Source organism: Camarhynchus parvulus, chromosome 3, assembly GCF_901933205.1.
Source record: "Camarhynchus parvulus chromosome 3, STF_HiC, whole genome shotgun sequence".
Taxonomy (NCBI): Eukaryota; Metazoa; Chordata; class Aves; order Passeriformes; family Thraupidae; genus Camarhynchus; species Camarhynchus parvulus.
The window spans coordinates 78,813,918-78,829,384 of NC_044573.1; positions in this window are offsets into that span (position 1 = coordinate 78,813,918).

The following is a 15,467-nucleotide window of genomic DNA, read 5'->3' on the forward strand; positions in this document are numbered from 1 at the left end:
ATCATTGTGGAAAAACTGGTGTATTTCTGAAATTTTCTGAAGCATATTGCAGAAAGTTAGTAAAGGTTTAATCTCGTGGTCTGCCCAGACTGTTAGTGTGCCCTTGAGCAGGTTATTTGGTCTCAGGGTAACTCAGTTTCTTATAACTGACAGAAGAACACTTCCCTAATTTTTTTTTATGCTGGGGTAAGAAGTGCATTAAAGACTGTAAAATCCATGTAGTCTGCAATAGTCACACCATATAAGCCATTAAGGTAGACGTTAAAATATCTGAATACACAATCTGGCCAGAAGAGCCTGAGTTCTCCATGAGATATTGCAGCCATGCTTTGCCTGTCTGTGCCAGAATGCTGTACTGCCTTGTGTGTCACTGTTAATCAGCATTTCCCTTCTTGAAAGGATTTGTTGGAGAGCACCATTTTACTCCATCTCAGACAATGCAGGCTGACTGAAGTATCTGGGAATGCTCATTGCAGACAGTAAGCTTTGAGGTGATGATAATGCCTCGGAAGGGACCCCCTAGCCAGAGGATCCTGCTGGTGCTTGGATGTTAACTGAAGATGGTCAGGGCTTCTGTGGTGTCCTAGATCAACACACTTCATTGTAGCTCTCTGCATACAGTATCTTGCATCAGATCTGCCTCGTTAAATCAATGGAATTATTTAAATAAATTATTTTTATTAATTTATTATATGAAAAAATTTAGAGCAAATTCCTTTGATGTCTGATATCCTAATCACACCCGTAGGGCATTAGCAAGCACAAGGCACATCTGAGTGTCTCTAATTCCCTAGTGGTGTGATTATATCTCATAATATTCACAACCCCCTGGAGCTTCTTTACTGGTATAAATAAATCAATTATTTAAGTCAAATACTTTGATCATTAGAAGCTGCCAGTGAGTGCTTGAATGCCTGAGCTGTGCAATTCACCAGGAATGATCTTGCTTCTCAAAATGCTGAGCAGCCGGGCTGAGTGCTACCAGCACTTCATTTCAATCTGCTTTATAAATTAGATTAGAAGTCAGTTTCCAATACTTCATCTTGGATAGCAAGGAAGGGAGAACTTTACAGGGGTGGAATTACGAGATATTGCTGCCAACAGATCCTTTTATCATTTAACACTGCTGTCATAGGTTAAATGTGAGCTACTGTTCACATTAACTAATAGCTATTATACTGAAAACTGACACAGGGATTCCAGCTAATGCACCATGAACCTGGTTCACACACACTGCATCATATTAACTATTATTTGCACATATGGATGGAAAGGAGTTTTGAGTCGCTTGGGATATATGGCAAATTAGCATTTTATATCATATTAATGAAGTGCTAATTGCTCCTTGCAACCTTTTTTTGTGCAAATTGAATGGGTCCTATTTGCATTGTCATCTAACTGCTGTATTACCTTGCAGCACTTTCATTAGGATGAGGTAGCACAGAGTTCATCAAGGAAAAATATTAGTAATTGTGAGATAATTAGTTATGATACCGATATTGTTTAAAGTAGACTGGAAATACTGCAGTTAACTTTGGTTTAGCTTGGGAATATTTTTGTTAATAGGTTTTATAAAATATCTTTCATTTTGTATACATTAAACTGGCATCTTCACAAACAGAGGTTCCTGCTTCAATATTTTATTTTTCAGTTCCTGTTTGTCAAAGTGCTTCACATCTTCTAATGAAACATGAAATATAGCAAAAATAATAAATAAGGGAGGAGTTTATTGCTGGTCATTTGTCTCTAAAATTAATTCCAAGTCTGGAGCTCTTTAAAATTGCAAAATAAGAAAATATATCTAAAGATATTGAATTTACAGGTGTCTGTGGGTCTGATCAAACAGCAGCCCAGTCTGTAAAACAATTTAACAAATGTTGAAGATGTTACAGTCATAATAATTTACAGAATCTTGTTAACTATCACAGATATAATTCTCCATAAGTGTAAAATATAGTAAAAGTATAGTATGTGATATTTTCAGCAGGTACAGGTATTTTGGAGATGAGAGACAGGTGGAAAAGATGAGGTAAAATTGAAAGGTAATTTCATGCTAACTTGGGGATGTTTCCATGACTGGGGAGGAAGCATGATTAATTTCTGAAGCCTCTGTGGGAAAGGCACCCAGACAAAATGATATAAGTCTCCATTAGAGGATTTAAATGCTTTAGCCAAGAAAAAAGTGAGCTGAACTTTAGGTACACAGTCCTTTTGCCAGTCAATTCATCCAGATTTAGGGCCTGCACCTTTCCTTTTTCAATGAAGTATGGAATGTAGACAGATTGCTAGCTACAGCCGAAGGCGGTGTGTCAGCTTTATTGCTGTTGCATGGGCAACATGTTGTCTTTGATTGGGAAATAGGCTGTGGACTTCCACAAAGGTATGTGCAAAGAAATGCTTCCAGATATTTGTAGTATTTAAACAAAGGTTGTTATTAATACTGATTAACTAATACTTTCATTCTCTCTCTTTTGGGCTGTGTATATTATGGATTTGTGTAAATTTAGACTTTGTGTTTATCAAAAAGAGAATCTCATCTTAAGAGACAACTGAATGAAGAAACTGCGCATAGTACAGTCTGTCAGAGTATATTTGCAAGAGTCTGCAGGGACTTAGGACTCACACCTCAAACAGACATCCTGAGCACAGAAATAATTGCACAGGGCCTTGTCCCAGGCAGGCATGAAGCAATGCAGCAAGGAAAGACCTTCTTGCTGATCTAGGCTTAAGACTTTTTCCAATCAAGCACAAGCAGCTCAGCGGATTTTTCAGACCTAAAATGTGGATAGGGAAATTTGCAAATTTGTTTTTGCAAACTTAAAAATAAAATGTCATCCTGGCTTACCTGATGTAAAAGATGTGGATCATATGGATTTCACTTGTATTCTGCCTACTTGGGGACCAACCAGAAATACTTGATTATGGTACTATTTGCACCCAATTTGTACTCAACCAAAGGAACTGTATAAGTGAACAGAACAAAACTGTCTATGACTTTGCAAAATACTTTCCAACCTGTCTACATAAGCTGACTTGCTGAAGTCTCTATGGTGAAAAATATTTTCTCTCTTTCTTTTTTTTTCCCCTTAAAAATACTTTGTAGCTCTTGCTATGACATTCTGTGAGACTTCAGTAGATAGTCTTGAGAACAAAAATATTATTTTATTGGTAAAATCTGAGTGCATCAGCAAAGCCTTACCTGACAGCACTGCACAAGCTTGCTGCATTGTGTGCGTCAGAGTTTGAGTTTTAATGGGCTGGTGAGTTATCACAATAAATGTGGACCCTGTGGGGAATTGTTTACTGTGTGTAAGAAGATGAGGAGATCCTGGGTGTGGGCAGGAGAAAAGGGCAGTGTGGCAACCTCAAGAATTTTATGGGTTGATGTTAAACAAACAGCTGCAGTAATATAGGAGGTTATCAGGAGCCTCAGGAGATCCAAGAGCAAAGCTCTGGTAGAGAGAGAGAGGAATCAGATGCACAAACATTCTTCCCGGCTGACAGGTAGGACTGCACTGGTATATTCCTCTGCTCGTCCAAGTGAGTCTGGAAGAGGAGCTGAGCAGAAAAGGGAACTTTTGGTAAATGAGGAAGGCTGCTTCTTGCTTCACAGGCTACTTCCTGTTACATGCTCATCTCTTTTCCAGGCATAGCTGACAGGAGTCCTTGCTGAGCTCCTAAATCTGACACTGGGCTATGCAGCTGTTAAACTCTACTTAGAATGTAAGCCTAACTTAAGCTCATGGCTACCAAAAGGCAGTAATGTTTGACACAGTGTTTGGTGACGTGTGAGGAATGAATTCAACTTCACTACGATTCCCTGCAGTTACTGAAGTTACAGGTTAGGAAATCACTCTAAATTTCTTCAGTTGGCACAGATATATATATATATAAATATATATATATATATTTATTTTCCCTGTGCCTGTGGAAGCAAAGCACTCTGATCTTGAAGCAAAGCCAGCAAGTGTGTGCCAAGGAGGGGGGACTTCAGGTCAGGCTTGGAGACACCTTGTTGCAATGGCATGGAAGAGACTTAATTTCTGTTGCTGAGATTTGTACCTCTTATTTGTCTCATAAAGTAAAAAAAAAAAAAAGAAAAGAAAAAGAACGCTTCCTTCTATGGGCTGATGAGTGAGAAACTTTTCAGACACCTAAAATGAGTAATGTGAAAAATTAATAGTTTGGAGTCCAAAGCAAAGTTTGTGCGACCTCGGAAAGGGAGGGAGAGAGAGTCTTCAAGGGAATGAGAAGAATCTAAAAATATTGATTTCAATTTGCCATGGGAGGGAGCAGGAGAAACAAGCCATTGGAACAAGTTCCTGAAGCTTCCCACTAGCTGGAATGTTGAACAGCAGAGTGAAAACAAACATTTCTGTAAGGTTTGCCTTCTCAGAAAAGATTAAGTCCAGTCTCTCTTGTCTTGCACTCTGTCACTGGCAGCCTCTGGTCCTGTTTGAAACACCAAAGAAGGCAGAACTTTCAGTGCTGGTGGTTTGTGGAAAAAAAGAAAAGAGCTGTAGAGGATATTTTACTTTGGGCAGGGATTTAAGGCTGCAGCAAGGTCCAGCCCGTGCACTTGTGGAGGTCTGTGCTCAGCCTTCTTCTCTGGAAGAAGACAAGGGTGCAGTCATGCTCCATGTTCATCAGAGCTCTTCTAGGAGTGCCTGCATCAGGTAGTGCTCTGCCTTTCCCCAGATTCAGAGTCCTCAGATTTCATGAGGCCACACGATTTGATTCTGCATTTTGTGTGATTTCAGACTGATTGCTGTCTCAGGAATGCTGCTCCTGGGCCAGCAGGCCCCAAAACCCTGCCTCAGATGGCCCACCTTTCCCTTGGGAGGGTAGAGCACAGTGTGCACGTGTGTCTCCAACTGGCCAGGCAGGAAGGAAGCTTTGATTTTTGATGTGACTTTTCCTCTTTAGTACGAGTCCAAGAAAAATCACAGTCTCTGTTGCTTTGTATCTTTGAGAAGAATGCAATAACTAAAGTAAGATGATAAATTGAAATTTGGAAGTGGCTTAAAATCAATGTATCTGAAGGTGGCTGGGCTATTAACATGAGATGAACTTTCTTGTGACCTATATGCATGCACAGATTGACACCTAGACAGGATCAAAGGAGCTTATGAAAGGCTACAGTACATGAGAGGAAATTGAAAATGTGTAGGTTGTCGATCTCAAGAGTGGCTTTTATTAGTTATTGTACATAATAAGTATTGTGTCAGAAATGAAAGGGATTAAGTCTCACCCAAGGTACTGCACCTGAGCAAATATTGTCTTGCCTGGGTGAAAGTTGTGCCAACACAAAGAAGACTTGGTATGAGGCTATGTACTGCTTAAGTCTCACTTAAGTCTTCAAAATGAGGATTATGCTGGATTTTAGTGGTACAAAAATACAAGGACAAATTTTAGCCCTTATATTGCTACAGTGTATATCCCTGGGGCTTCTAGAGCAATGCAGAGTCTCACCAGGAGACATCAAAGCCGTTGGAAAGTGCTTTATCTGCAGGCTGACCGCTTTCCAGATTTGGGAGGTCTTCATGTCACTGAACTGAAGCTCTGAAAGGCTGTTGGAGAGAAACAAAATGGGTAAGTGAGTTTTAGTGGCTGAATGTTTTATTCTCTGCTGTGTTTTTCAATGGCTCAAATGCTTTGGTCTTTGTGAGCAAGCAGAAGAATATTTTCCTAAGGTCAGTAGGTTTTTCTGTGAAACACTGTAAATTTTGTAGCAACAGTTGACAGTTTGTTGTTGGAAGTATGAATAGAAAACTCAAAGTTTCAGAATAAAAGTAACAAATATTTTCAGGCCAGAAGAGTAAAATTCCATATCTGGAGAGCTAAGGAAATATTTTTCATGCTGAATCCTTCTGTCTAGATCTGCTTCCAGCAGATGTTACTCACCTTTCAAGCACACTCATGCACCTGGGCCCAGTTTGCACACCTCTTGCTAAATATTTTCCAGTTTGTGGAAGAGTGGGAAATGGTTTCACAAGAACGCAGACCATCGACTTGACATCCGTTCCCGTATTTAATTGCCTGTCTTTAGTGATAAGACATGCCTATGTATGCTGGCCTGTAACCACCAGAGGGGAAAGGAGTAGGATATAATCTTGCACATGCACTATTTTCAGAAAAAAAATCCTTTTTTTTTTTTTTCTTTGTGATTCACATATTTATTATGTCTGTCCTTTATCCTGCCACAACATAGGCTGAGGGGAAAAGAAATGGGGAACCTCATGGTGTCTTTCTGTAAGCTGCCTCTCCTGTGTATTAACCTGTTTCCAGGGGTGTCTTGAAGCAATGCCTCTGTTTTTTCCATATATATTCCAAGACATGGAGATCACTAATGGGGTGTGAGAGACTTTGGGACACTGTCATATGAAACTGTTCCTTCTGAGAGGATGTTCCTGCACTGACAGTGGAGTATTTTTGAGGGGCTTGTGTCTCCCGCGCTACTCTCATTACAGCTTACACATAATGAGAATGCTTCTCTTCCCTGCCAAACTGATCCCTGAACCTTTGCTGTATGGCTATCTTACTAGAGTTGCTGATTAGCTTGAAGGATCATTTTATGCAGTTTTGGGGTTTCCCCACCTCTTTTTTTTCTTAAGTTCTTTGCAACCCAAATATATTCTGATCTGATATTATTAGATTCTTTTATTCTGTTTCTCTATTAATTTGATTTTACACATATAATTGTAAGCACTGTATTTTTTATCTTGCATTGGTGTAGTGGTTGTGTTCTGAGCTGAAGGTGATTAGTGATCTGAGGAATGCAGGCCAATGCTGGTTTAGGTAAAATGATCACACATGAATAGATCTGCTCTGCATGCTAGGAGCCCTATAATGCTTCTCTGGCATTTGAGGAAGCCATAGGGTGGTGATGGGCTCCTCTGTCTCCTCCATCTAATACTTGCCCAGTAGAAAGCAGATCATTGTCCTCACAGGATCCCTGTGAAGTTGGCAATACTGCTGTCACCATTCTGCAGATGAGGAAATTTTTGGCAGAAGAGAATCAAATGACAAAACCAGCATCCCTCTAACATACACCAGATAGTGATCTATAGAAGCACGAGTTCTGTGTTGTCTTTTTACCTTCTTCCCAAATTTGGCAGAAGTCTTTGTATTATTCTTGATTTCTGTCCTAGTCAGAATTGTTCTGCCATCTGCTCCAAATTAATTTCTGTGACTTTCCATGATGTCCCAAATAAAAATTGGATTGCATTTGTGTCATGTTTACAATGTATATGGAGGAGAGGAGAAATCTCAGAGGAGTCAGATCATGGATGTTCAAGCTTGCATCTGCATTGTTCTGTCACTGTGAGTAAGCACAGAGTAAGCCAGAACTTTTCTGTGCTAGGTGAATTTCTATGGAGACTTTCCTTTCAATGGCCAACAAAACAAAAAATTGGAAAGCAGGATGATTCTACCTTGGTATGTTTTTGATACATCAAGGCAAAAGTAAGGAAATATCAATTTCTTTATTATTAGGGAGAAAAAGGCATTTAGATTTTTGGTTTGACCCACTTGATCCCACTTTGAAGAGGAAAAGAAGGAGAGACAGAGAAATCAAAAGTATTTCTGTCTTAATAATGTCTAGATAAACATCACCAGTGAGCTTATTAGTATGGCATTTTCAGTGGAAATACAGTATTTCAGCTGGACAAAATGCAAGAATGTTTTATCTCATGGAATTTCCCACTCAGGAATGGAACAATCCTTCATACTGCCACAGCTGCCTCAGCTCCTAATATGGATTTAGCAAGTAGCTCAAAAATACCAATCAGAACCCAAAGACGCAGTTATGGTGGTTTTTCAAAACCTTAAAGGTGTATACCAAAAATGTTAGAAAAAACATTGCTGTAAAAATTTTTTGTTGCAAAATAGGAGGGATCCTGCATTTTCCTAGAGTTACTAGCCATTTGTTTTGATTTCTCCCATAGCAGGTTCTGCCTTGAATACACTACAAAATTTGATTCTGTTGTGTTTTATGTGCACTGAGCCCAAGCAAAAGCCTTCTGTCATAATGTCAGTGCCATTTTACTCTTAGAGATTGTAGCTTTCAGCTTGGTACTTTCTTGTAATGACACTACTCTTGTTCATCCTTGTTTTGATATTCTTTTGAGGTAAAGTGTATTTTCAGAATGAGTAGGTTTGCTCCTTGTTTATAATTCAAATTGCTGAAGCCTATTTTCACTGGATTTTTAATTATACAGAGTTTAATTCCAGAGTTCATTTCCTTTGAGAAGAATCCTCAGAAGGCTTTTAAATACCAGGGTACCACTTTTTGTTCAGGAAGTCTCTGAGTCACAAAGGGCTGCAGAAGACTCTGCTGGGGAGGTATCACTGTGTGCTTACCCTGATACCACACCGTTTCCTAAGTTTGTGTAATTGGTTACTGAGGCCGGTGTGATAGATACATGGTCTCACCTGGTACAGCTCCTTTAAATCCCTGTACACACAAAATGTGTGCCTGTCTTCATTCCTCGTCTCTTTTCTGGATCTCACTTTCTGCATTTGTTATTATATAACTGGAAATAACTTACAAAAGGGTAAACATTTTGGATAGTATCCTAGCAGAAGTCCCAGACTGTGGCTGAACTGGTCCACTGGGCAGGGACAGGAGCAGTGGCATTGGTGACCTGTGGAGTTTGGGTGTTAGCACACTCCAGGGCATGGTTGTGCCTGTGCCAGCCAGTGCTCTGTGCAGCTGGGCCTGGAGATGGGTCAGGGCAGCAGTGAGAGCCCGGGACTCTTCCAAGCAGGCAGATATGGATGAGAACTCCTCTTTGGGGAGTGAGCAGAAGGACAGAGTTTAGCCATATGGACATGGGCTGTGCCATAAAACTTGTGCTCAGGGGCAGGGAATTGGCCCTGAACTGCTGTATTTTCTATTCCAAGGCAGGCTTGTTGATTTCTGTGCCGCAGTGCCAGGCCCTGAGACAGAATGCATTTACAGCTCTCTGTATACAGGACGTAATTTTAATGCTTGGCTCCTGCTGCAAAAAATGTCACAGCAAACTTCAAGAGGATTGTTTATGTCCCCAGAACCTTAAGCTGGAATAATTACTCTAATTTATTTATGCACATTTTGACAGCTTCTTATGTTTTATTCCATAAAGCTAAATGTGGTCTCAGCACCTTGGAGTTATTGCTACCAAGTAATGATGCCAGGGAGAGATAGGGATTTTTGTCTCTGAGCTAGGAAAAACTTTTCTATTCTGTAAGGATTTAAAACTACTGTCCTTGTGTCTGTCTGTGTGCTTGAGAATGTACAGTGAAACTGAGGGGTTATGTGTCCTAGCTGCATAACTGAGTGGGAACAGATCGACTCTACATCAACACTGAATGCTTGAATAACCCAGAAACCTGTGACCTTTGCGTGGGAGCTGTCACACTCAGCAAGAGATGGGGAGCTCTGTCTTAGAGTAGAGACCTGTAAATGCTTGCTTGCTCTGTAATGTGACTCAGTTTGTTTTAGATCTGCTGAATGATACAGATTGGGTACCCCCTTAAGAGAAATACAAGCTCTTTCTCTATGGACGTCTGAAAGACAGACCCCCTTCTAGTCTGAAAGGGTTGTATCATTTCTGTGTTTTTTATGTACCCATAATATTTTCAGTGTCTATTATAATGCTTTAAGTTTGATAATCTACTGACAGCCAATCAAGGTGTTCACAGGAGCATTGAATAGTTTTGTAAACGAGTAGAATATTATATTAGTCTGTAGAAGGCTGCTTTGATGAGGAGTTTAAATGAAAATAAAACAAAAAACCCAGTAAAACCAGAACACTGGTCACTGGATTCTGTATGATTTTGAGTTTCTTTTCCTGCTGTCTACAGTGATATCTATACTAATAAAGAAAACTGTGAGATGCATCCACAAGCAGCACAGCCCATTGTCTACAATTAAGTGTTAGAAGAGTCCCTGGCAGGCTTTAAACCTGGACCGAGTAGATTTCTCAAATAATTTATAGACACCATTCAGGGATGAGCTCCAACCCAGAACCCATTCTGAACAGGTTCCTGAGCATCTTGTCTTGGAGGTAAAGAGGGTTAAATATGAATTTTCTATGAATAGAAAATGTTGCAAACAGTAGCTGTAATCCCAAAGAATTGTCCCTGGCTTGTTCAATTTTCTAGTGCAGGTACAGCTAATGCAAGCTTACTTCTATAGCATATACATTGGGAAGCCGTGCTCAAATGGGGAAGGGGAAAAAGAGTATGTTTAACCTAATCCAAGATATATGGAGATGACAGAAATCACACTAACATAGACTCTTAATTCCTTCCTGAATATCTTCTATGGGCTTTTAACAGTAGTGGCACAAGAAAAATAACATTCATGATGGGCCAATGTGGATCCCTGGGGTCTCAGTAGGGATTGCTGAGAGACAAAGCTGTAAATATGTCCATGATGCACCATTATGTGGTTCCACTCTGGGGGGAAACTCAAAGCGTGTGTTGGCTCATGTTCACTAACCTGGGTGACAGGGCAGACTGATCATTGCCTTTGGGCTTCAGTCTGTGTTTTATTGCATTTTTTTTTTAACTTTTTCTGAATGGACTACTCCAACTGCACAGTTTCCAGGGCCAAGTTCATGTATAGTCCACATGGAGAACATGAATACTTACTGCTTCAGAAACAATAGGAGGATGTTACCCTGCTGCTGATACAGAGTCACTGATGAGAATGATCCTATTACCATTCAGTTACTAACTCCTTAATCAAAGCTTTAACTAGGTTTATAATCCAAGAGAAAAAGCAGTGGCCACACTGGGATTCAGATGCAAAGTCATTCACCATCAAATTCTAGTGTTAGAAGTTTTGTTTTCACTCTTGCCCTGAGGGAATGATCAAAGTCAATCTGACAGCTGACCATCTCTGCAGTCCAAGGAAGGAGAACTGGCTGAACATGGAGAATGAGCTAAATTCCCACCCTTTTTGGGTTGGCATTTCATATCAGGTTTGAATCTCGTATTGTGTATGTCTCTCAGGGATGGTGAGTTTATCAGTAAGTGAGTTTATTGCATATAGTGATGTGATCACTGTGACACTTCCCAGGTCTCTAAAGTAATTTCCTGAAAAAATAATATGAAAATCACAAGTGTTAGTCAGTGAGTTTTAAGTAATCAAATGCAGCTGAAAAGATAGATATACAGGAACTTGGGCCAAATCTTGGCTATAACCTTATGTCTGAGCTATGTAGAGTATGGCATACTCCACTATCCTTTTTGTGAGAAGGTAGAAATGGGTTCCTATTTCCTGAAATTGTTGCCATTCCTGTTGTTAGCAGAGGCAGAACTTGGAGATCATTGAAGAAATGAGCCATTGAGAATCTGGTGTAAGTTAAATTCTACCATCAGTGATGTCTGCTGTTGTCATTCAAAGGCATTTTTCACTGTGATATTTTAGCCTTGGCTCCTAATCCTGACCTAAAGTACCTGGGTGTTTTTTCAGAAGTGTCTGGTCCTGACACATCGTGAAGTCCTGACATAGCCTATGTCTTTCTCTGGACCTTAGTTTCATCTTGTAAAATACACATAGTTAATCTCTGTCCTGTCCTCTTTTCAGACAGAAGACACTGGCAGCAAGGAGTAGCTGATGGAGTTCCTGACAGCAGATATTTCTTTTAATTTGACTGCTATAGGGGTTTTTGATATACTAGCATGATTTTTTTTCTTGTCTGTGAATTCATGTGAAAATGAATTATTGAGCTGGACTGCATTAGGAAGTTGCTGTGCTTTAAATTATTTCTCTCTACACTCAAATGGGACCTTTGGATGTTTGGAAAGTCCAACTACCAAATGCTTTCCTGTTTTATGTACTATGGACGGGAGGTCTCATCTTCATTCCTGCTCCAGAGATATTGAACCGCAGCATGAGGAGGTGGTTAGTTTTCTGTCACATAAGGAAATACATTGTGGCAAACTTGAAAGCTCATTTTCTTTTCTAACTTTTCCAATAATTTTACAGCTAGACAGGTAAAAATAGGCTGCTTTCTAGATACTCCTAGTCTCCAAATTGTGTTCATGGGTATTCTGAGCTACAGCCCACAATAACTCTTAGCATTTTGCAGTGTATGGACAAATGGAAGTAGGAGATTGTGACTTTTTATGACTTTTATAAGGAGTTGGCACCAGGTTATATAGTTTAATTTGGACTGTATTTTGCTAGCTTTTGCACATATGGAATAGCATCTTTCTCTGCAATAATCATACCTATATAATTCTGTCAGAATCTGTCCTACCAGCTGGAGTGAGCTATTTCATACTGTATCTGATATTGTTTCCTTTTTATCGGTTGAGGCAGAGAGCTTTGCTGTATATCCTGATATCCCATGGCTCCCCTTTTGGGGCTCTGTTCACACATCTTGATTCCATCTGTACTCTTGAAGAGTCCTGCTAGGTGGAACATGTATCTGTCAAACACATGTCCATTCTGGACAGCAGCCCTTTACGGGTCACGCCTTGAAACATCGCTAATTTGATTTCAAAGGGAGCTATTACAAAATGCCTTTTGTGTTCTTAGGCCTCAGGAGAAGGACCTCAGTTGGACACAGTGAAACACTACAACTGCTTTAGCTGTGGTGTTCCTTGTTGGAACTGATATAAGAATCAGTCAAGTCTTTGTCTTGGAGCGCTGCACCTCTTCAGAAGTCCCCTGATGTGAGAGGGGATGGCTGAATGTGTGCTAAAAGGTCCAGGGGACAGAATCTTAGTGATCCACAGCATCCATCAGATGCTGTTGAACAACCTCAGGAAATGAGTGGAAATCTGACTCTTGTTTGACTACCCTGAGTCCTGAGAATGGCGCAGTGGGTGCAGAGGGTTGACGGACACATCTGTGTGCTCCCTGGCAGTGCTTTGAAGATCTGTGTTGCAGCCTGTGGCTTTTTATGATGCAGTCGTGCATTTTTAAGACTTAGAATTAGACACCTTTGTGCTTGAAGTTAAGCATGACTGTGACTCATTCAGCTGTCACTCTTACAGACTTGGTGTGAGAACCATATGGAAGGGAAGAAGTATCCCAGACCCAAGATGCAAGTTTATGGATTGCAAGAGAGGAGGCCAAACACCAAAACAGAATCTAACAAAAGTGAATACTTGGTTAAAATTTCCACTTCTAGTTGGTCAAATTTCCAACATAAATTAAACCATTTTCTCAAAGTAGTGGCTTTTCCCATTGGTAAGCTGTGAATCTTCCCCCGCAGCTAATTCAGTATTTTCAGTTAGTTACAGTTAGTGCTCATTGGCTGCACAGTCTCTGAGCACATTAGAGCCATAGTAGTAGTCTGTCTGGCATTTGTAAACAGGCAACACTTGGGACTTCGTAATACTCTAACTAGTGTGCCAAAATAAAGGTCATTTCAATTCCATATTAAGTCACGCCATTTTGAAGTGACGTGTATTTAATGATTTTTCTCCAGTAAATGAATGATAACAAGTATTAAGATAATACGCTTTGATGATATGCCCACAAAAAAAGGCAAAATCTTTTCAAAAACATTAAACTGATATTTTACCAGAAAAAAACTCCACAACCCATAACAAAGACTCAAACTCCTACCCAAAGCTTCTGCAATGAAGAAAATCAGACTTCTTGGCCCTTTCCAGATGACAGTTTGCACAAGTTTCACTGTAATTTATTTATGTGTCTCCATCACTGCAGAGTGAGGCTGATCCTTTGATAGAGGTAGAAGAGCACGAAGGTTGCAATTTGAGCTTGTCACAAAAGCTGTACCTTAAAGCTCAAAACAGGACCACTAAAGGAGTGGAAAACCCGTTCTTATGTGTATGAAGCCTGCAATTGTGCAGAGACATGTTTAAAGTCTTCTCATTTAGCACAGCCTTCTTTTCTTCCAACTCTGCATAGTGTTCCAAGTAGTTTCTCTCTGCCATCTTTCCAGCAGGCTATGGGCTCAAATAGGCACAAACTGGAGTACAGGAGGTGCTGTCAGAACATCAGGAAACGCTTTTTCATGGGGATTGTGGTCACTCACAGATTGGCCAGGAAGGCTGTGGAGTCTCCACCCTTGAGGTATTCAAAAGCCACCTTGATACGGTCCTGGGCAACTTGCTTCAGGTAGCCCTTCTTAAGCAAGGTGGGTGGGTCATATGACTCCCAGAGGTCCCTTCCAGTGCCAACCATTCTGTGACTGATTCTATGACTGATTCTGTGCTTGATCTGGGCTGCTGACATTTAGTTATTCAAACGCCTAAAGGCATTGAACAAAATCTGTTGGCCAATCTTGGTTTTGGGAATGTTGCTTTTGGTGTTAGCAGTTGGTCATGTGCCACTTTTAAGAAACTAACTGTTCCTTCAGCACAGAATGGGCAAGAGAACTGTTTTGATTCTTGGTGGTGTAGCTATTGAGTCCGTGGGAGGAAAGGTTGTACTGGGGCTTCCTCTCCTAGGAGGAAGTGTGAAGATTCCAGGAAGTAGGATGAACACTAGTGAACGGCTGGTAGTGTGAACACTGGGGATGTACACCTCACAGCAGTTTGTAACAAAGCCTTTATCAGCTGGTGCTTGCAGAAGTTGATTCTTAATATTCTATGTTGCGTTTAGTAGTCAGAGGACAAACTGTCTCTTGAGCTGGTCACACACCTAGTCGTGTCTTCTGTTTGGTCACTACTCCCATTGAAATAAAACTGATGATAAACTGTAGACCAAGAAGTCAATACTGATTGCAAAATAGATTACCTGTCCCCTTGAACCTCCTGTCTGACCCCACTGAGCAATAGGAATAGGATGACATCAGGGAAAATTTGTTATTAGGCTGCAATCCTAGAATGAGACAGCTAAATTAATTCCAATTAATTTCCTTTGGTGACACATTTTTCTGAATGGCACTTTAAGTACTCAAACTGCAAAAAGTCTGCAATGTTGCATACAGATGATAAACTTTCCTATGCCATTCAACTGGTCAATTGCTTTTTTGGGTCAGTGGTTATATGACATTATTTAATAGAGGACAGCTAAGCCCATATAAATAATCATTCAAAAACAAGAAAGAGATTGCATACTTGCTGTCTTAAGTCTGCTGGGCTAATGATGAAACTTAATAATACAACCATTCCTTACCACTCTTAATTATTCTTACAACATGTCCTAAAATGTTTTACTATCATGACAAATATAATATGATATTCCTATTTTTCCATTGCATGGGCATGAGCACTTGCATAAGCTTCAATGATGATCATATTTGGCTTAAAAATTATTTTAATAAATTTTGAATTGTTTCTAGTCATATCAAATTCAATGCCAGAAGATAAATAAAATGGTTTCAGGAATACTTTTGATGCTGTGCTTAATGCATTCATAGTAATAGGAAACCGAAGTTATTATCTTTTGAATGCACGTGCCATGGAACTGAGAAATATCTTAAGACAACAAAATACTATGTCTTTGTTACTTTTTGACTGATACAATCCAAAAAAGTTGGTAGAAGTCCTCT